Consider the following 23,675-nt stretch of genomic DNA (forward strand, 5'->3'; position numbering starts at 1 on the left):
CCGGGACCCAGAGACGTGGGGAAGCCTTCTGTTGCCCTTGAGGACGCTGGTGAGAGTGACAGATCGGACGTCGATTTTCACCATAGAAACCCCTCATTGACGGGGGACTGGCCCTCCATTAGCGGCACCAAAAGATAGTGTCTTTTGTTTTGTCAACCCGCTAATGGCAAGACATTGCAATGGAGGACAATCTTGGCAAAGGTGAGAAGTACAGAAATCCAGCAAACAATAAAGTCAAATTGACAGTTGAAGCGACATAACAACAATGCATCATTGTGAAAAAAAATACAAGCAAACAAACAAATCTTCTAGAATCTCAACGATCAACTGCATCGTCTCTATTAACACATACCCAAAATATTACAGGGCAAACGAATGATACGAACCATTTGCGCTATTGATAAAATATTCCGAAGACTATATTTAGTCCATAATATCTTTGTCCAAACACATTATGTACGTCGGCGACAGTACACATTGGAAACATCAATATTCCGACAATACCTCAAGGTCTTAAACGCGGAAAATTATACGAGACTTGACAGAAATACTCTCGCACTTAGCCCACTAAGATGTGAGTCAAAAGATGCAATAAATCTGTTGATCCAAGGGCGCCCGGAACAGCATCAGGATGTTGACACCGTCGGAAAATGCACTTAAGCATCTTTGGCAAATAACATATGTAAACAATGGATTCTTTTTGACTTTTATAAGCGATAAATCAAGTAGCAAATCGGGTACATGGTGGCTGAATCGTGTTGAATAATCTCGGCGGAGGTGTACGGGTGACAGCCAAACCTCAGACGAAAAATATTTCTCTCTCTTTCGTTCGTTCGTTCGCTCCTTCCTTCATTCCTTCTTTCTTTTCTTCTTCATTTCTTCTCTCTACATCAGTCTATGCATCCAGTGAAGTTATCTATCTATGTATCATTTATTTCTATCTGTTTAGCTTGTTTGACTGTGCCAGTCTGATTTTTTTTTCTTGCGTCTCTCTCCCTCTCTCTTCAAGGGGTTACGGTATCAAGATGCAGTGGATGGAGACTGTACTCTTGGAGAGATGGTTGCACGCCGCTGTCTAATATTTCATTTTACAGGATTCCTTCACGCTTAAAAAAAAAAGAGTAAATGAGTAATCCTCATGATGATTTGGATGTTCGTGTGAGCAAGTTATCAGTAGCCTGAAATACACGGATAAAAAAAGGTTGCAGATGGGGTCTCAGTGATGTATAAGTGCTGTTGGCCTACTATTTCTGTAATAGTTTTTCTCCCTGTCCACTTTCTAGTAGTGTTACTTTTAAAGAGCTTCGGGTTTAAGACTTTAGCCCTCCTAATTTGTACCGCGACATTTGTTATAATACTTCTACTGAAAAGAGAAAGAAGTTCAGTGAATACGTGGTGCGAATTGTAGGCATAATATTCATATGTAAGTGGGTACGGCTTTATCATTTACTTTCATTTAGCGCAATTTTCTGTTCATTCGTAATTCAGTTGCTTGTTTGGCTGGTGCACTCACTCCGCTCCTCCAAAAGGTGATAGCAAAGACTAAATTTCTGTTATCTGAAGACAGACACTAGATTATTATGGGTTAACTATTACAAACACTTGAAAGTTTAAACAGTGATATGCTTTATTATCTTTCCATCCTACAGTCCTTGTCACGGTTCGAAAAGAGAAAAGAAGGTCGAAAGGAAGATTGAGCGAAAACTGTTGAAAGAAAAAAGGTCAATATAAAAAAAAAATAGATTCAGACACAGTAACGTGAGTTTGATTATGAACAAATAGAATTTAGCCACAGTGAAACAATGCAAGATAATTATACATAATGCTTTAATGAGTCATCATGATTAATCTTATCCGTATTTTGAATAAAAGAGATGGTTCACCACACCGCTCTCAGAAGAAGAATAATCTACATTTATCTGCTGTGATATTGGTAAATTTGTTGAGACGGTGTTCAGGGTCATACTGATTCTAAGCGATATTAATTGTAAAGACAATTCAAAGATCATGTGCTGAAATATCTGGCGATATTCATCCAATGACATCTTTTACGATGACATAGACAAAGATATTCTTGTCATTAGCATAGGCCCAAAGAAGACAATACCGTTCTCTGTTTTTAAGTGTAATCTTGGGTAGATATGAAGGTGCTGGGAGGGAGGGAATGAAAAAAACAAAAACAAGAAGCGGCTTAAAGTCTCCTTAAACAGTAAAGGGGCAGACCGTTTTGCTCTTCATTTAGGCAAACACATCGCGGATCCGATGACTGAGGAAATGTTTACCCATTCCCTGCCCCACGTCATAGTCCTCAATATCGCGGCGTGCTGTTGATTACACCAAGCACTTACGTACAAGAGCAGGAGGCGAAATCTGAAGCGTATGATCTGGGTTTGCAGTCGGATCGCATGTCTGCACGTCGTTAGGCACGCTCTGCACAGAACAACGCCCGAGGGAGCGCCGCTCCGCGCACCTTCTCGCCAGCGCCAGGCCGCTGGACATCCCCCAAGTTCGACCCGGCTTAAAACTCACGGCCTTTCTTCGTCTTCCGTAAGAAAACAGGAAGTATGTCACGAGGTCGGTATTGTGAATACCAAAGATCTACAACAAGTATGAACATGGTACATCAAAGCATGGTAGAATTACAAGTGTAAGAAAAAAGAGACGTTAACGGTCGTTTTGTTAATATTTCATAACATCCTCGGGCTAGAGAAAGAGCCATATCTTGAATAAATGAAACAAAGCAAAATTTTGCATGAATGAGTGGGCAGAAAAAGAAAGGAAAATAGAACATCAGAGGATGTGAAGAAACCAGAGAGAACCAACTGGCTTACAATGAACATGAAGTAATCCGAAACTAACCAAATGCCTTCTGGGCTTTATAGGCACTTCCAGTGCTCTACGTCTTCGGGAAAAGGAGAGCACTAACTCGGGGCTGTTTAGCGAGACCCATATTGAGAGAAGGGTGAAACTCTTGGGCTTTTACAAGAAGGTAACAAGTGTAATTTTCTTTCCTAAACCTTGGGAAACATGAAAGAACTTATTTTTTTTTCATAACATAAATTAAAGAAAACATAGAGAGATCGAGAGGCAGAAGTTAGAGGTAGAAAGGATTGCCGATGGCGTACCATCTAAACAATTGAATGATACCGGAGTGGAATTGATTAATGAATAACAGGGACGCTGGAACTAACTGGATGCCGATCTACCCTCAGGCTCATTTGACACTAATGATGGGGAAATTTTAAATCAGAGATCGCGTTGTTCAACGATCATAGTATTCATCTACACGGATCTGTATCACCGCGCTCACCGTACACTTTAAGAAAGAACATTAGCACACTCACTCTGGCGCACACATATACACATAAACATACTTAAAAAAAAAATATACGATGTCCTTTATTTGAATTTTGCTCGATATCAGCATCCATACTAAGAATGAGACGAATATTAACTTCACACACATCTAGACAGTGCCTAGACACAATCGCAAATGCTCACGGATATGCATTGCTTGTGTAATTGTGTACCGCTTTCGAATGGTGCTTTATTTGAAGATCGCAACCAAAACATTGAACAATTAGCCGAAAAGAGCTGTTCATCCTTATTAATCTTAACCTGTATTTCAAAAATGTAATTAAATATTCGTAATTTAATTTTCAATCTCGACAAATTCCACCATGCTCTCATCTCTAACATTGAGATTCGTGATATAGGCAAGCCACTGGAATTACAGAAGCACAAAGTCATTGTTTCTATGTGAACTCTTCGCTGGCGTAGATTGCCATACAGTAAGCTCAGCGTAGCTAATTCGTCACCCATTTGAATAGCTCTTTTACAGGTATTGCCAAGGAGTATTTTGACCTTAGCAGACGGCACTGGGATTTTGAGGAAAGAATTTGGCCTTTTTTTCATCTCTATCGTTCATTTGTTGGAAACGCAATCCAGCGGCGGTATTCGTTACAACCGGCAATTGAAGAAGAACGAAGTTTAACATTGTTTAATGTGGAGTCTCACCGGGACAGCCGTGATCCAGCAGAGAATTGGGGAGGCGGACTCGCGTTACATTCTGGTGGACACAACGGTTATCTGCTGCTCCGATGAATGTTTCAGCAGTGTCTCATGTTGACTTGCTTTTTCTTCTTCTTTTTTTCTTTTTTCTTTTCTCTTGTGTCGTGCAAAGCAAAATGTAATTCGAAGAGGTGAGGGGGAGGTAGGTGAAGGAAGAGGAGGAGGAGGAGGAGGAGGAGGAGGGGAAGGTGGTGATGTTGAATTTTGGCTTTGTTGCATTAACACAGCAGGGAATGCTAGTAGATTATTGTTACATTATCATAATACTGACTTAATAGTCATAATTCTTGATAATAATTAATTACCTATCGGATAATTAATGAATAAGTGATTGTCGAAGTAGCTCTCAAGAAAGCTCTCAAGAAAGCCCTAACCATTGCAATTACCTCACGCATTGAGCGTTAACTGTTCACATTCGTGTCTGAAGGGAAATTTTGAGAGAGAAACACCTTGTGCAAGGCTGGACAGTCGCATTAGGAGCCATTCGAACGCAGAAATTCTATGTTCCTTCGTGACAAACACTCAGAGAGAGGTGTAATTAATCGCACGCACTCATACAAGCATACATAAACACCATTTTACACACACACGTTTACGCACACATCATGCATATGAAGGGCAAAGTGGTAGCTCAGTCCGTAGCGTATCTGCCAGGACTTTCAATCGAAATGAAAGGCTTAGGCTCGAATACAAAGGAGTCTAACTGAGTGATGTTGTGTGTTATCATGATATCTCCTATAGTAAGAGTTAAACACACTGCTTCTCGGATGGGACATTAAATGGTGGTTCCGTGTGCATCATGCACGTAAAAGATCCCGCTTCATTCAGTCATCGCAAATAGCAGGGTGCATAACCCGTTGAAGTGGTCACCCCCCCCCTCCCTGCATACAACTAGACCCAATGGAGAACCAACTTAGAGCTGAATATGGGCTATCAAACTATCCTCTCATGTGGAAAATGAAAACAAAGAAAACCAAACAACCAAACACACAAATTACGAGTAGAGGTTAACTGTGACAGCGAGTGCCTCAGTTCTAACTAACTACAATTTCTCATTGCGCTATGATTTTTATGTGTTGTGAAGTTATATCAACAGAGATAATACTATCTAACTCTCTCTCTCTTTCATGTCTGTACAAACAGAATTCGTCCTTACTTCCAAGCGACATTGGCAATGGGCGATTGTTACCCAACAAAAGTGCAGCTGTGTTAGTGACCTCAATTATAAGCTAATTCCATAAGCAGGAAGCAGATTTCTACACTAAGGGATAGGTCATTGCACTAAATGCAATCATAGATTTGATGTCATGATCCTTTCCTTTGTTTCATCATTCTACCTTGGAAATGATAATTGTAATAGATATACATGTATATCAGATTGTTTGTGTAATTTAACCAACCATTGATGACATTGCTAACTATTACCTCAAGAAGGTGGATACTGTGGATTAAGTGCTCTGTAGATACATTTTTTTTAGACTAAAATCCTTGTCAGGCATTGATCCCAATGTACTAACCGTTCTAATACCCACCACCACCTCCTCCTCCCCCTCCTGTATCATCCTGGCCTTTAATTCTTTATCTTTCAACTTTACATTGTTTTCGAGAAAAGTAGCGAGATGCTAAACGGAAAAAAGCAAGTCTGAGAATACCGGCAATATTTCTTGTTGTGATGCGGTGTTGGGGTCTTTAGTTGTTGTTTTATTTTTTTTTTCCTCTTAAGCAACAATAGACGGCAGATCAATACCAGTTTTAATCGAACCCTTTAGCCATCTTTGTCGCTGTTTTTTTTTTCCAATGGCAATCCCGCCTTCGTTCCCCGCTGTTATTCTCCAGAAAACGCCGTTCGCTGAAGTAGAAAAAGGGTTAGAGAGAAATATGAAACCTTTATGGCATTTCACATCCAACTCGGATCCATTTAGCGGAGCTAAAATCGTAAGTCTATTGATTTCCTTGCCTGCTCGCCGCGTTCAAGTCTGTTTCTTTGTGAAGGAGCGGCACTAAATTGTTGTGACGTAATACGAGATTGCTTGGGCTACAGTCGACGCCGGTATAGTGTTCAAGGCCGCGGAGCGCTCTGACGCAAGATTCATGCGAGTGGAAGAACCTCAAACACCAAGCTCACACTTATGTCCAAAAGAGGCGTTATGACGGAAAAACGTTTTAGAAGTTCCACGCACCTCAAGGACTACGAGATGTCTAGAGCATTGTAGATTAATGCCATCATTCGTTAAGGTGTTTTCCTATGTTGTACATGATATCTTATCTTAATGTAAACATCATAATTGATAAATCAACCAATTACGTGTCCCATTTCTCTTGCGATATATTATTAATAGACGAAAAATAAAGGATAATGCTAAACATTTCGAGTGATGCATGATATCTTATCTTAACCTTAACATCATAATCGATAAATCAACCAAAAACGTGTCTTATTTCTCTTGCGATGTATTATGAATACACGAAATATACAGGGCACTTCGAGTTCAAGAAACAAAGAATACTCAGTTGCGTATTCGCTTTGCCTTTTTTTGGACCAAAATTTATGTTTACTGTAAATAAGTTTCTTCATCATTCATTCTTGTGGTTATGTTTTTCTTGCATTTTTCATTTCATTCGTTCCCTAGTGTGTAACCTTCATATCTTTTCCCAACACCACGTATTACCAATATCACAAACGCCAAACCGAACAATCAATCCATCAATATTTGAATGAGTACACAAACAATAATATTTCCCGCCACAGCGTACGTAAGGACACTGGCAGACGATGGAGCCATTGACGTATTCTTCTACCGCTTTCCTCAAAGACTAATTGACCAATAATCGATAGATTGTGCGCGGTAAATTAGTCAAACAGCATGGCGACATCGACTTTCAACGGACACCAGCAATAAAAGAAAAAAAACCTCAAAAAATACTGACATTAATACGAATAGCTTTCTTCTGAAGTCGTAATCAGCAAAGAGGGGAGACTGCAATGCACTCTAGCGATTAGGCAAGCGAGGTCGATTGGGCGGTGATTAAAGAAGAACGTAAACAGAGAATGAGTAAGACGAATGAGCGATCCATTTCATGTATTTCGCCCCATAAAGCCCTTGCTCTATCCCGGTACAAATCGCGGTTACCTGTGCGCCACCAGTTGGGGTCGGAAACGACGATCCTTACTTGCCAATTAAGTCTGTACGACTATATTCCATTGAGAAAAGATATTACATTATCATGATCAATAATGGCACTAATGATCATTAATGGCACAAATTACAGTCACATAGCTGTTTGACAACATTGCCAATTTAATGTAAGTCTGTAATGTTTGTGTTATGAAAGTGACTTACCCACAACGACCCACGACGAGTGTTTAATCTTTCGTTAGTTTTTACAACAAATTATAATGTCGGTGACGCTGAACAGCTGAAACCAAACACAGTGAGGAAAAAATAATAGCAGAAAAAGAAATGATCGATGACATCACTGTTCTTTTTTTTTCATTAGGAAAGTGTCATCAAAATTTTCTGTCGGTTTAGAAAACATTAATAACGTAAAGTTCATTGGAAATGGATTCCTTATAGTGTAATAAGTTTCAAAAGGTGACTGATAAGAGGAAAGGTCCAATTTCTGCTTGCGTTCTGCTCGTGTTTACAACATTTATACAATTCACATGATGTTATTTTCTTTAGTGTTATGATGTCCTTTGGTCATAAAGCCGTAAATAACGGATGTCTTCTGCTCGTATATTATGTTAAAACGCTTGCCTGCGTCGAAATAAAAAAAAGACGCATTTTGTCCATCTATTTTGCGGGAGAGCTGAGACATAAGCTTTGCCACCACGCACGTGTAGTTAACACTTCCCATTTATTTTGTAGTGCTCTTTATAAAACGCAGTCTCACGTGTCTTACAAGCGTGGAAACTTCCGAAGGAACCCTCCAGTACGTGAATTATTGATTCTGCCATCAATCAACTTCGTTGGTTTGACAGCGACTTGGAGGGCGATTGTCGAGCCTGGGGCGATGACGGTTTCCAAAGCGGATCCGTGATCGTCGACGACTTCCCCTGACGCGGAAGATCGCGTCGACGATGGCGTTAAGAGCTGTCAGAAGCTCGATGTCAACGAGTTAATCAATACCTGTATCTAGATAATTACATGTTTTGTTTTGTTTTGTTTTGTTCTTTCTTATAAAGATCGTATGACCGGAACTGTTGTAGCTGACCTGTGAGTTTCGCCTGTGAATAACGCGCCAAAACACATTCCCCAATCATTTTGTTTCCCAATAATTGCTTTTGTCACTTGCTTTCTGGGGCTCATGTATTTCTGTTTGTGTTACTCCTTTGTTGTCACTTGGTTTCTTGTCTCATGTGTGCTGTCACCATGGGTAATGCTGCAATAGAACAGGGATCTCTGGAAGCCGAGTTTTCTGGGGCAATGAACGATGTTGAACATGCGATGATGGATAAACTTCCCCCCTGTCATCTTCATCTACCCCCCACATACCCCTCTCTTCATTTAACCAGGTAATTGAGTGGGTATGATAAATGCAAGACGCCGGCAAATTCTTGATTAGGGAGTGTGACACATGTATATTGCTTTATAAATACAGTGGGTGCAAAGATCATTATAATGTTTAATACACAAACAAACTGTATATTAACTAAATTTGGACATTTTTTTTTTCCAAAAAGGAAATGAGTGGGGTAGTGTGGGACAGATCCCTCCCTCTGTTTATCACCCACCCCTTCTCTTCCTTTCTATACCTCCCCCTCCCCCCTCTCTCTCTCATTCTTATAAAGTATATATCTCTTGTGGAATGTTACCATCTCCTCGTTGTTTACCCTTTCACTATAGATTGTATGACTCTTGGTAAACAATATTACGCCGTTGCTACGACATTGATGTAGGGAGTGTGGGTGTCGGCAATCAGATCGGGTAATGGCGCGTATTGCATGGGCTGACAATACGGAAAACTCGAAACGCTGTGGGCAGCGCTCTTTCTCCTGTTTTCAAGATCTATCCTCACAATAGGAAAGCACATTTTCTCCGCTCGCTATTTCATCCTCTCTTTTATACTTGTTGCGCCAGCTCTACAGCTCTGGTTACGCATATTTTCCTGGTGTTTTTTTTTCCTCCTTGCCTTGAAGAAATGCTTGATGTGATTGAATAACATCATTTTTCTCTTTGTGACGCGAATGATCTGATGTATCACGCTGTTATTCAACAGGCAATGCCCAATCATTCTCCCCCTTATAATGAGTGAAGTGCGCTGCGTGCTGCGTTCTTTCCGGTAACATGATTTATCCCACTTCTTACGGAGCGGATTTTTTTTCCCAAGGTTTTTCACTCAAGGTTTCAGAAATCATTTAGCCAGTATCACGCTTATTGAATCTGATCTGCTCTTAATGATCGATACGTCTTCACAGAAAGAAGAAAACAAATGTATTCATAGGAAAAAAAAGAAAGAATGAAGAAAGAAAGAAAGAAAGAAAATGCCATGAAGGCAATCAACTTGTTGACTTGTCAACTTTCAAGGTTTCTACACTGTGTAAGCTTCTTGATCGCAGACAACGCTTTAGTGAAGATGTGCCGAGCATGTATACTACAATAGAGTCTCAAAACTTTGCACCAGGTCTTAAATCATGAATACATATTTTTATATAAACGTATCGTTGCGCTCAGCCATGGAGATACTAGCTGACTACTTAAAGACCCGACGGCGTGGGCAGGGGAGAGAAGGTTAGCCCGATAGAATCGATCTTCAGTTGCTGCCCATCGGAGTGCATTCGAAAGCCACGACAATTAAACGCAGACCTGCTAGAATAGAGTTGCCCCTCAGCGAGTGAATGTGCATCGAAGCGTACGCTCGTCGGTAACGCTCGGCTCCGGTCGACATTCTTCGGCTGTGTGTATACTGAGCAATAAATATATGTGATAAGGCTGTAACCAGTTCGTAACGGGCATTCCCGAATCTATCCGAATCTATCCCGAAGTCTATCCCAGTCGGGCCAGCTTTCCCATTGCATGGTATCCCCACGCTACCGGGTCTTTAAAGGGAAGATAAACCCCAAGAAAATGTGGATTGAGTGAAAGCAGCAACATTAGTAGAACACATCAGTGAAAGTTTGAAGAAAATCGGACAATCGATGCAAAAGCTATGAATTTTTAAAGTTTTGATGTTGGAACCGCTGGATGAGGAGACTACTAGAGGTTATGACGTATGAGTGGACTACAATATCAAGAAAATATAAAGAAAATACTACAAAAATCCATTTTTCAGGAAAATTACAAATTCCATCAACTTGATATTGACATATGTTAAGGGTAGCAATTATTCCCCCTGCTTTCTGAAAGCGGTTGGTCCACTGCTCTTTCATAATTCTAGAAAAGTGAATTTTTGTTGAATATCCTTTATATTTTCTTTGTATTGTTGTCCACTCATACGTCATATCCTCTAGTAGTCTCCTCATCCAGCGGTTCCAACACCAAAACTTTAAAAATTCATAACTTTTGCATCGATTGTCCGATTTTTCTCAAACTTTCACTGATGTGTTCTACTAATGTTGCTGCTTTCACTCAATCCACATTGCTCTTTGGGTTTACCTTCCCTTTAAACATGACAAGTCCCAAAACCTTACATCCTGTGGTCTGGTGTATACGTGTTTAACATAATTCATGGCATTCATTGTGAGCTTTTTACAAGGTAGAACAAAAAATATAATAAAGTAAACCCCTATTTACTAGTTTATACCTTTATTTGTTTCGTTTGCAGGATTTTCAAAATCCTCTTAATAGCAACGTTTACCACTCATACTTGAATTGGCAAACACATTTAAGAGGATTGAAACTCACACATCTATTGAATTGGAACCGGTTTTTGTTGTTGGCGTTGTTGTTTTTGTGCACATGTAGGATTGGACACTTGCGCTAGCCCCAGTTAAGCTTTCTCGAATACAACATGTGCAGCGAAATTCACAGGTGCTAGTTTTGTGATGGCAAGATGAAAATAATCATATCTCGAGCAAAATTGTCCTCGAACTTGGTGGGATGGCTGCAGTATGGGGGATGGAGAGTCAATAATGACTGCACTGCTTTCAAAGCTTCTTGAGACATCATGTTTGCTAGATAGGCAGATAAGATGCTGGGTTTATCCAGTACCTGGTAGTGAGGTAAATGAAAATATGCCCCACCAACTGCTTTGTAACATACAAGTAGTATTATTGCCAAATTCTAGCCATTCCCTTATTTTTTGATATGTAAAAACTGGATTCAGAATGAACAGAAAAGGTACATCTGATAGACTGAATTGTTTATAGATTCTGAGAGGCAAAACGCCAATGAATTTAGATTCGTTAGAGATCCAATCTGCCAAAGGGTATATAAGGGCCGCTGACTGATTGGTTTATTGGTTGGTTGGTTGGTTGACTAATTGATTGATTGATTGATTGATTGATTGATTGATTGATTGATTGATTGATTGATGGATGGATGGATGGATGGATTGACTGATTGACTGACTTATTGATTGATTGATTGATTGATTGATTGATTGATTGATGGATGGATGGATGGATGGATGGATGGATTGATAAATAGACAGACAGATAGATGGATGGATGGATGGATTGATAAATAGACAGACAGATAGATAAATAGATAGATAGATTGATTGATTGATTGATTTTCCCCATAAATCAATCTCTAGTTCCTTCAGTGAGTTTCTTAAAGAAATACTTTGTTACGAGATGTATATTTGGAATCCTTTTAAATTCATCATCCATTCCTTTTCAATCTCCAACATTCATACTGCTCTGATGACGACGATGGGCCGTCTTCCCCTTTGGGCATCGTATTTTCTTTCAGCAATATGTATACGGGCGTATACTACTTCGATAAAGCAAGCTAGTATAGTCTGGAGATCAGCCGCAAAAAAAAAAAAAAAATCTGATATCATCAACTAAAATAAAAGGTAAGACATTGAAAGATAATCGCTTAATCAGTCTTTTGTTTTTACGTAGCCGCCGAAGAAGCAACGAATGCTAGGCTATCCACGAACCCACAACAAAGATTCATTTATTAGCTAAACAACTGATTAACCGATGACGGCGATAAGGTGCCTCCGAGAGACTGGCCAATGAGGATATAAAATGTCTTGCCTAGGAGTAAAAGTGCTACAGAGATTCGAATCAGCCATCTCAAGAGTGAGAATCCAAGTTGTCTTATCCATTGAGGTACAACAGAAAAGACTATCGTGATAACACTATTAAGCATCTCTATTTTGTCTTAGAAAGTAAAATTGAACGCCAGAGGGTGCCTACGAGGTGTGTGGAATGTCCACTCACTATGCAGATCTCCCCCGACGTCTGACGTCAGGAAAGATTTTAGATGACGGTCAGACCCATGTGATTTGGACCCTACACCTACAGGAGGTGTGGGATGTGTCATGTAGGCCTACACTGTACTAACACTTTTAGAAATTGCCTTAACACGCATGAGAGTGGAATTTAAATCATGTTACCATTCAATAAAAAAAAAATAATGCATTTCATTTACCTGGGCACTCGTAGAATTATCCACCTTCCATAAACTTTGAACAGTCCAAAACACACGAGACGAGGCCGACTTTGTTTTCAACTGTTAATGTTGGATGAATAAATCTTACTGACCTGTGTAGGACCTAATATACAGTACATTGTTTGCATATTACTATCGTCAGACTTACTGCGCATTCTCTTTTAAATGTATTAATGGTCCTTTGTGTACAGTGACTATAATTCATCCTGAGGGCTGCGTTGGGTGTTGCTCAATAAAATATCCCTTTCAAATTAAATCAATTTTACAAGAAGTACCCTCGCACACACAAACGCACACAACTCAAACAAACGCATCGTTTATACACACATATTCACAGGCAAACATACAGACACATCCCCACATAAACATACTGACAGGCTGACAAACAACAGACAGCCGCACACTCACATGCACACGCACACAAATATCACACACACATTTACGTGGCCAATAATCGTGTTTTGGTACAGTTAACTAAGTTATCAGCCAGACAGCAGACGAACACTACAACACCACGGGGTAAACCAGGCCATCATTTTGGTGTCGTATGCGATACGCGGACATATCGTAGCGAGCTACCGGAAATGTGTTTTAATATATGACACTATATAAATGTAATGAACCATACCCATTTAGGCACATTTCCTCGTAAAACAACATGCTACCCAGGGTCAAAAGTATGATGTTTCTAGTGTATTTCATGAGCATATATTATCTTCAATATCTACGGTTTTACGACCTCAAGAAAGTACCCGCTCGTGCACTTTTATGTAAAGTATGAAAGAAAACATATTACAAGTCATCTTGAGAATTCGGAAATGCAATTCCCAGTCAATTTAAGAAGCCAACGGATTTAAGTTGTTGCTTAAGGTGACTGTCTAAAATTGCACAAAAATTAGGCAGATGAACGATTTGTACAGCTTTCGTACATTATATCCTGTCTGAGAGACTGGCTATATTTTGCTTTAGGGTTATATCTGCATCTTAGTGGGGAACAAAAGTTTTGCTCTTACAAGAGAAGGAAAAAAAACACACCACTTGTCTGACTTGTCTGTCTTGGATTCACATTCTGTTGTGATGATTAGTCAATGCAACTTATTGTATTTCATCCATCCATATAATATATCTTTCGTTTTATCTATCAATTAATCTTGCCGTTTCCGCACTTTAATACAGTCTTGTTAATGAGCATAGATGTGAGATAGAAATGAGATCTTACTTGCGATACTCGAGAGACATAATATCTCGTGATGCGGGCTCGGAAGTACAGCCAGTGTACGCATTCTCGGTCGCTTATTACTACTTAATCGTGAAAACACTCCATCTCACCGGAGACTGCGTTTTGTCACTGTAATGAGCACATTTTCCGCTTTGATTGGAATGAGGCATACGAGACAGGTTTATAACAAAAAATTATCGGTGCAAGTAGAACTCCTCCCTCGTGTCTGCAATTAGGATTTAAAAAGAAAAAAAAAATTAAACTCTGGTGCTCTTTAAGATTACCCGACCATAATGATAATATAACTAGATAAGATGAGTATGTGATCGGTAATCGGCCCTCTTTGATCGACTTAAAGGAAAACTCCTATCCGTGGTCTTCTACTTCTGCAACTATCGCTAATACTAATAATTTCAAAACTATCACCATCATTTTATTAGCACTATCATTAATTGTAGTATCACTATTTTAGTTATGATTATCATTAACATCACCATTTTCATTATCATTGAATCATCATTATCATTATTACCATTCTTCATGTCAAAATTGTTATGCAATCCTCACACTGCCCATAATCAAGTGGTTTTAAGTGTGGTCTGAAATAAGTCCCTGAAACATTGTTATGAACACGTGACGGAGGAAAAGACAATGAAATTCAGAAAAAAAAAAATTGATAGAGAGTTAGGTAATCTATGGAAACTTATGGGAAAGGTAAGGATTTTTTTTTCTTTTTTTTTCACAAAACCGCTCTATTCGTAATAACCATTATGACCATGTACACAAATTCGGTATTTTTCCCCAAAACGACGGTTGCCATTGTCTTCATCTTCTCACAATCAACTTTTATCAGAAAAGCTATACTCATACCTATCACTTTGGCAAAACTGAATCAAAAGATGCCGGAACTCATAAGTCTCATGAATGTCCCGAGACAGGCTATACGGACACTTTTCATTGAGGTACAATATATGATTGAAAAAAAAAATAGGATATGCTTTTCATATTGATCAACGACTTCTGGCGCACTCTTGGAACACCCGAGGAAAGATTTATTTCTGTATTATTCCTTCTGTATTTTGTTTTCTTTTGCGATACAACAAAATATGCAAACTATCTTCGCTCAACCTCGAAGAAGCCTGACTGACTTTGGATCAAGCAAGAGTAGGATACAACCCCATCATGTCAGATTGAAAAAGATATTCGTGGATTGTGACAGAGAGGAAGGGGGCAAAGAAGAAGAAATATATGGAACATATACAGTATCTGCAATATAATTAATGGATACATATATCTTTATTGTATATACTATAATGTTTATACATGTTTACATTTCATTATATATGTTAATACAAATACATGAACATTTCTAAAAACGAATCAGAGACGAGGTGAGATATGGAGTCATAGGCAGATCGACAGATATATAGATGAGTAAAGGGAACTTAAAGGGATAGTATAGTATTGCTTGAGGTGACGATTCAGCTGTTTATTTTTTCAAGATACTTAGAAACCACTTTATGAAATGTTAAAGAGCATTCAATATTCTAAAAGGAAATGAAAGTTTATTGATTGATGACAATCAGTTTTGAAATGGCTGAAATATCCAAAAACAAAGTAAAACAAAGCAATCCTAATAAAAGCTGGGTCCAATCTTTTATTAGGATGGTTATTATTTTTGGATATCTCAGCCATTTCAAAACCAATTTCAATCAAATAAACTTTAAATTCCTCTCAGAATTACATGCTCTTTCATATTTCAAGAGAGGTTTCTCATTATCTTGCAAAAAAGTTGGAAACCCGCTGAAACCCCATATCAACCAAAACTATACCATCCCTTAAAGTGAATGTGAAAGATAAACAAACAATACATTCAAGGATGAGAAAGAGAGAGAGAGAGATTGTGAGAGAGAGAAAAAGAGATAAAGAATAATTGAGACATAACGTGGAAGACAGGAAGTTTCATAGATGACTAATGAAACAGGGAGATGCTAATTAGGACTATCCAAGGTATAGGTGAAGACAGGAATAATAAACCGTCAGACATAGCGAAATGACAACGCACACACAAACGCTCACGATCGCACACAGAAAGATAGACAGAAACATAGACAAACAGACAAACAGACAATTAGGGAGAGATAGATGGGCTTATATGCGAATGTATTCTTCAAAAGAAAGTAGCCTCTCTTTCTCCGTGCGTCATTAAGGGCTGCTGTCGGATTAGCTGGTGCGGAAAAAAAAAAACAACAACAACTTTGGATTGGATTTTTTCCCCGCACTTTACTGGACTTGGGAATGCCAGCTTTTATTCAAGAAAGTTAAGCTTCACCAAAATGATTCCAGCGAAATTTCGCTTGCTCGACACAGCTGTCGCTCACAGAAACAGATTTAACGGTATTGCCACAAATCTCATTCAATATGCTGTATTAACAAGGTTCAAAAGGCACTAAGTGGGGTAATGAATTCAAGAACCGCATCTGTTACGCCAAGCTTTAAGCTAGCTTTATTCCTGTCATTCACTGTGGTTTTTGCTGTTGCTGCTTTTTGTTTGTTTTTTGTTTTTGTTTTTTATTGTGTTTTGGTTTTTCTTTTTTTTTGGGGGGGGGGGCGGGGCGGGGCTTACCACTTTATGAGTTTTTTGGTGTTTTTTTTTTGCCATGTCTAGAAAAAAGCAACGTGATTTCAACACAGCGCATTTTTAGATCATAACAGATTATAACCAAAATATCAGATTTCATGCCAATATTAGGATTCAGTGAGTTATATTAAACGCAACACGATCGAATTTGACATCGGTTTCATTTTGAACTTCGTGTGCAAATTCTCATTTAGAGGCTGAGTCAAGTCAGAGCAGGTACAGGGTCGGTGAAAGGCAGTAAAATAAAACGTATATTTGATGAATAAAAATAGTGCAGTTATGTGAAATATCAGCCCTGACCATTTCAATGTCATTATGATATATGAAACGACCTCCCATTTGCAGCTCTGATGGTGACCGGTCACCATATTACTTTCGTGAAGTATCACAGAAACCGCCAAATGAGGGTTTGTTGTTGGTTGTTTGTGTTTTGGAAAATAAAATGTGTTTTATCTGTTCAACAATCAAAGGTTGAAATTTCAGCTTTTCTTCCAGTCAAAACCTAAAAAAACCCTCAAAAATTCCAAGCTATAATTGTTGGTTGTCTGCATCGGAAACATCAAGACCGATTTTTTTTTTTTAATCTGTGTTTGTCCCGATCCAGTTTCATCAAAGACGTTTGCAATAACCGTACTACCGCATCCACAACTTCGATAAAGTTAGATCATGAGTTGGTGGATTTACCGCTTTCTCGTTCATTACCATGGTAAGACTGTAATCTTTTAATAGTGCAAACTGTGGGGGACTGGCTCACCTTCAGATAAGGTTCAGGGCAGAACTCTCGGGCAGTCATGTGGGTTTACTCCGGCTCCGGACCATATACTCAGCACGGTATGGTCCTTATGCGGCCTGCACTGACACTGACACGGCTAGGACAGTGTGATTTTTCAATGAATCCATATCAAAATCCTATGAGCGACATTTTGGTGGTATACATGCGTCAACGGTTAGCAAGGACGAGGAATCTCGCTTGTATATCTTGTGAGAGTGTACTCGTGTTTTCAATAACCTTCAAAGCAACAAAACATGATGAGTTTACTCGTTTGGTAACCTACTCTCGTAGTGTACGCCAAAAGCACTCGAAAACCCATTGCAAACAAGCTGAATCTTAACTATCAACCTATACCAAATCTTAATGTCACAAACAGCAATCAAAATTAATAGAATCCATAGAATCTGCGGTTACGTACTCTGATCCTACAGTAAGAAAAAATTGAGGATTTCGCTGAGGCAGCAGAGAACCTTTCACCAAAGCACATATTTCAACAGTTCAGATGATGAAGATTGTAAAGAGCATATTTATTGAAAAGGGGAGTGCCCGGCGTTGCTGAAAGCTTGTAGATATTTTAGTGACATAGCTACCTTAAATTCTAAGAAATTCTAAGGGGTGGCAAAAGATTACAATAAGTGTGCCCATCAGTAGCACAAACAGTTACAATATTGGTGGCATTGACATTAAGCAAAAGAAGAAGAAAATGAAATGAATAAGACAAAGTGTTAGATTTGTATTCGATACTCGATATGAGGAGTTTTATCATTGCCAAACATCTCTATACCGTATCTATTATTTTGTTGAATATTTGCAAGCTAAAGGCTACTGCTGCCTCTGGAAAAAATACAAATAGCTCCGGCAGTCTGGAAGACAAGAGTGACAAGGTCGACGATTCTCTGCAAATGTCACACCTTTCTTGTGGAATGCGTTGCCATAGTCACACAGTTTTGCAATAAAAAATGACTATAAGAATGGTATAATATTGAATCACGAAGGGGGAGGCATAACAGAAAGACAGCATACAAAAACAACGACAATTCACCCCCCCCCTGAAAATCAGAGACTAATAAGAGAAAGACCGAGATTACTCGTTGAGAGAAAACAAGATTGAGAAAGAAGAAAGAAAGAAAAAAAAAACGAGCAGACGACGTATCATTGGCTTGAGTGATGACAGTATCACATGTGACCCTTGCTTCTTAGTAAGTTGAGCTCTTGTTAGCCTTGCTTCAGGTCTTCTAACATTTTTTTTTTGTCTCGACAGTTTAGTTAATAACTTTATCATGCATGTCCGCCTAACATAAGTATTTTATGACTTCTTTAATCCATGTGCATGTGTCATTTGAAAACAAATATATGCAATTTGAATACATGCTAAGGAATATAAATCTAGCCCGATTACTGGGTAATCAAACTCGAAGCCGGCGTAGGCAGGATTGACATTTTCGAATCTCGGCTTGCTTTCTTCTTCTTCTTCTTCCTCTCCTTCTTCTTCTTCTTTAATTTCATCTCTTTTTCATGATGACAGCACGACACTGCTCCTTCATAACTCTTCCTTCTACAAGTACGTTATGGGATTAATGAATGAAATATGAGATGTTTATCACAATTAGTTCCGTTGCTTCTCCCCTGCTGGAAAGAACACTGTGTTCCACAGAGTGTTCACAGTGTGTTCACATAGTTGACAATTGTATTGTGAAAATGCCCTAATTCAAGAGTGTGAAGGTGATTTCACACTGTGGTGTGGTTTTCACAGAGTCTTCACATAGCAATATTCTGCATCACACTATGAAGTGAGGAGTCACAGTGTGTGCACAATGTAAAAACGCTCGAATTCAACAGTGTGAAAAGAATTCACACGTGTTCACACTGTGTTTCACATTGCGTTTCACACTGTGGGACGATTCATTTTTCAGCAGGGTCAGCATGGTGTACTTCCACTGAGTTCATGTATTCGTCATGATTGCTAATGGTGATCATAATAAATACAGCACATGTAATGCGATCTAGTGACCTATTATGGGGTGCAGAAGGACATATAGAGAGAATTACATGCAGTTGTACATATTAAAGTAGAAAGAACTTGCAGGACAAGGGAGAGATTATAAACAAATCCAACAAATATTCAGCCAAAACAAGATGCGAAGATATATGACTTCAGATGCTTTGAAATTTTTCTAGTGATTCTGCTGATTGGATCCTTAGTGGAAGAACATTCCAGAGAGATTAGGGCTGCAGTAATGAAAAAGAAAAATGACTACGTGATTAATGTTCTTGTGAATATACCGCATTGCGTCTGTGTGTTTTTGAGAAGAAGCAATTTCTGTCAAAAATTATGAACACGTCAGGAGCTTCAGACTTTACGCTCTTACGAGTTTAAAGGGACACAACAAAAAGCTATCGTGCCAGAATCCCCACTTCGCTTCTTCAAAAGCTCCAAGCATGTCTCTGTGATAACATGACTGTTGTACAACTTGCAGCGCAGGATTTCCGCCTAATATATCCCTCTTATTCAATGTCTTTCTCGTGTGTTTTTTTTTTCTGTCTTCGGAGAGGGAGATATCAAGAGGGGAGAAAAAAGAGGGTTGTTCATACATGAAAAAATAGCGTGAGGTATTGGACTTTCAAAATTGGAGCTGAAAAGGATGAGACATAATGAAACGAGAAATACATACAAAGACTGACAAGGAATATGACTGAGACATTGGAGGAAGTGAGTTCGTAGCTACCTTGCGTAGATAACTTGCAATTAGATTCCTGAAAAAGCGTGGGAACAAAAAACAAACAAACAAAATGAAACAAAAAAAATCTGAGAAGCTGTCTTTGTGCAATGTAGTTAGCCTTAAAATGTTGTTGATACGGCAATTTCAATGTCATTTTGCAGTTCACTTCACTTGCAAGGGTCAGACAACATCCTTGTCATCTTTACAACATCCAAAATCAGCAAGTGCGAATCGTCGAGAAATAGCCATAGGGTATATTCAAGAGGCAAGACGACATGGAATAGCCTATTCCTTTCATAACTTTTGACAGATGGTCATTACGTAGGAGGGGAGAGAAATATAAGAGAGATTTAGAGACAAGATGGGGGAAAGAGAGATAGAGAGAGAGAAGGAGAGATGGAGAGAGAGAGAGAGAGAGAGAGAAGGAGAGATGGAGAGAGAGAGAGAGAGAGAGAGAGAAGGGGGAGAAAGGGGGAGGACAGAGAACCAAACAAACATCAATACGTTTGTTGTATCGATTTAACCAATCAGAATACATATCAAGATGAATATGGCTTGACATAACAAATTCCTCCTCCTTAGTCAAAATTAATCATCTCCGGGACAGGGTGATTAAAAGAAAGAAGGAACCCCTACAAACTCGTACGTCATTAAGCATCCAGTATAGGTCAGTCTGAAATCCACACTTGCCAACTACATCTCGTATACTTCATCTACAAGTTAACGAAAGGTACGATTCAAGGACATTTGATCCTCATCATGACTGTATGAAAATCGAAAATCGAAAATAGATATATGGACTGTTTTTCCTTTTCTCTTCAATCATTTCAGTCATAAGCATTAGTCTAGTACATCTATCTTTTCCTTTCACCAGTACGATGGATTGGCCTATGTGTCAATAAACCGACGGCGTAAGACTTTTTTTTAAATCGTCTGGTTATTCGTATACTGAAGTAATCTTTGAAGATGCTGATCAAGCAAGCATATTTCAGAGAAACTCATGCAACCTTTCTTTTTCTTCATCATAAAATCGCTGCACAATCATTTCGAGGCAGTCAGAGCGAAACAGACGCTCACACGATTCACCCGGTAGTTCCATATCCATGCATTATGATCATAGCAAATAACGCCTAAAAGTTGGGTTTAGTCTAGAGACATGCAAAGGCTGAATTTCAAGGGTGAAGTATCGATAAATCACAAAATCACACATACAAAATTGATCGAAAGATTTTTTTTTCTTCTCACCGTTTACTCCAGTCTTGATTATAGGCCACGAAGTTTGCGATGAAAATTGCACAGCTCCGTCATTCGCGAGAATACTTCTCTGTGGGTCTTTTGTAATGAGGTGAAAAAACAGAGATCTGTCTCAGTCTCAACGATGTTAGGATTCTCTCGTATTCTCCCGGGATTTTTTGGCCGTTTTCTGCCCTATTCAGCTCGGTTTCTCCTCTGCGACTTCTTGCAGGCGGACCGCTGTCTTTTAATATGCTTTAACCATCGCAGTATTCGTTCCCTCTTCTGGCTGTGCCGGCGACGATCCCGTGTTCCCGACATATGCGCGGCTGTAATGCGCGATGAAGCATCATTGGCTAACGAAGTGACCAATCAGAAGCACGAACCCACGATATAGTTTACAGTTTTATGGAAAGGAGTTGTTAGTTGAGACAATGACTGTATCCGTCAATAGCTAGACATGCTCTCGAGATAACAAGCTCCGATTTACTATGATTGACAGTGACACGAACATGATAAAGCCGCGATAAGCATGGCTATACCTGCAGCGCGAGAAACACAGAAGACTGGAATGTGAAATTGAAAAGAAAAAAAAAATAATCATATCATATTTTCATTGCTGTCAGGAATACTTCAAACAGCTTAGTGGATTGTGTCTAAAATACTCCAATCACACCGCTTCTTGGATAACATTGATCAACGTCATAGTGAATGTGATGACTGTGCATGACAAAGCAACTTTGTTCTTTATATCGCCTAATGATACTTCTCTTTTTGTGTGTAAAAAAAAAAACTGAATTGAAATTGAAAGCAACTTAATGCAAAGTAAATTGAACATGTCTATTCATGAAATTACTATTTGACTGATAATGCTGCGTTCGAGTTAGCTCATACACAACATAGTATACTCCCGTATTACTGAAAGTTGTCCGTTACGTAAAGGTTCAACTCTAAGCAAATGATTATTTGTACACACACTCATATGATTGAGAAATTAAATCACAGGTAAACAAATCTTGTATATCGTTTTCTTCAAAGTTGTATTTCGCACTCCATTGACCAACGATCACAAAGTGAGGTCAGAGAGAGAGAGAGAGAGAAAAAAAAAAGGCCCAACAACACTAGAAATCGAATCAGACAGTGGATAGATTAGAAGCTTACAGTGAAATGAAATAGTTTCCACTCGTTTTCCAAGGGGATGCACGCATAGGGTGTTTGTTGCCAATGGTGTTCTGAATGTTCAATTGCTTGGTGCGGTGCGGCGTCACTCCCATTTTTGACAACAGACATGATTCTTTGTGTATAATACATCACCGTATTTGCCTGTGAGAGAAATTTACCAATGCATGACGCAATCAAACAGCAGTGATACCGTAACATGTGTGTTTGTATGTTTGTGTGTTTGTGTTTGTTTGTGTGTGTGTGTGTGTATGTGTGTGTATGTGTGTGTGTGTTTGTTTGTGTGTGTGTGTTTGTATGTGTTTGTGTGTATGTGTGTGTGTGTCTGTCTGTTTGTGAGAATATGTCACCCAGCACACTGTTTTCTGAAGTAACGAAATAAGTATAACAGTGTATAGTAAACGTATAAAAGAGGGGGGGGGGGAGCATTGACCGTTGACCCAACCACCCCATCCGCGAGCACCCCCACCCCCCCCCCCCCCACCCCCTCCACTTCTCCCGGGCAGGGTACTCCCATCCCACCCATCCCGCCCCCTACACTCACTTACACACACACTCAAAGAAAAAAATGACACAACTGAAAAAAACAACAACAACAAGAAAACAAAAAGACGTTCCGCCAACCCTGCACCTATACATCCCATGAAACAAAGATATAGGGGTACCTCATGTTCTACCCGAGAAACTTTGTCTGTGCATTCACTGTTTTTCACTCAAGTTTATGAGATGATCAGACTGTTGTATCATTGTATGGCTGTCCTGAATCACGATCAATCTCTGTTGCTGTTGTCTTTTTTATTGGGCAGACATGATTTCTCCGTACAAAGACGTTCTTTCTATTTCTTTCTTCTCTTATTCCTTCATGACCGAAATTATAAGAAAAAAAAATTGTCAAGGGCAAAATGATAAAACAGTTGTAATAATTGCAAACAAAGTCATTATTTTCAGTCACATGCCATTTTTATTTGGAGACGAACGATAAGGCCATTTTCAAATTCCAATCGTTCTAGGAACTTGATATGCCGTGGTGTTCTTACAGCTATGTATTGCTTACATGCCGTAAACCTTACAAATCAGGAAAAAAATATGAAAAAAGGAGAGCGGTAGAAATTCAGAGAAAAACTTCATGATTTTAGCTCGCATTGTCAGAACCGAATGGGATTCCTGATGAAATTCCTGGTGTCTCTTTAGTCACGCATTGCCAAGCAATTCCGACATGATTAAACGCACATCTGATTGCAAACGATTACAATAACGATACAATTGTGATAAC

At 39.1% G+C, this 23,675-nt stretch overlaps 1 long non-coding RNA gene across 1 annotated transcript in view; it reads right to left on the reverse strand.

The window, feature by feature from the left end:
* Window positions 1-21,500, reverse strand: part of LOC140243700 (uncharacterized) — a 77,246-nt gene extending 55,746 nt beyond the window's left edge. Inside the window, exon 1 of the long non-coding RNA XR_011902243.1 lies at window positions 21,236-21,500. This is a non-coding gene — a long non-coding RNA (uncharacterized lncRNA). The remainder of the gene's footprint in view (window positions 1-21,235) is intronic.
* Window positions 21,501-23,675: the final 2,175 nt, after the last annotated feature.

The sequence above is a fragment of the Diadema setosum genome, chromosome 20 (genome assembly GCF_964275005.1).
Source record: "Diadema setosum chromosome 20, eeDiaSeto1, whole genome shotgun sequence".
NCBI lineage: Eukaryota > Metazoa > Echinodermata > Echinoidea > Diadematoida > Diadematidae > Diadema > Diadema setosum.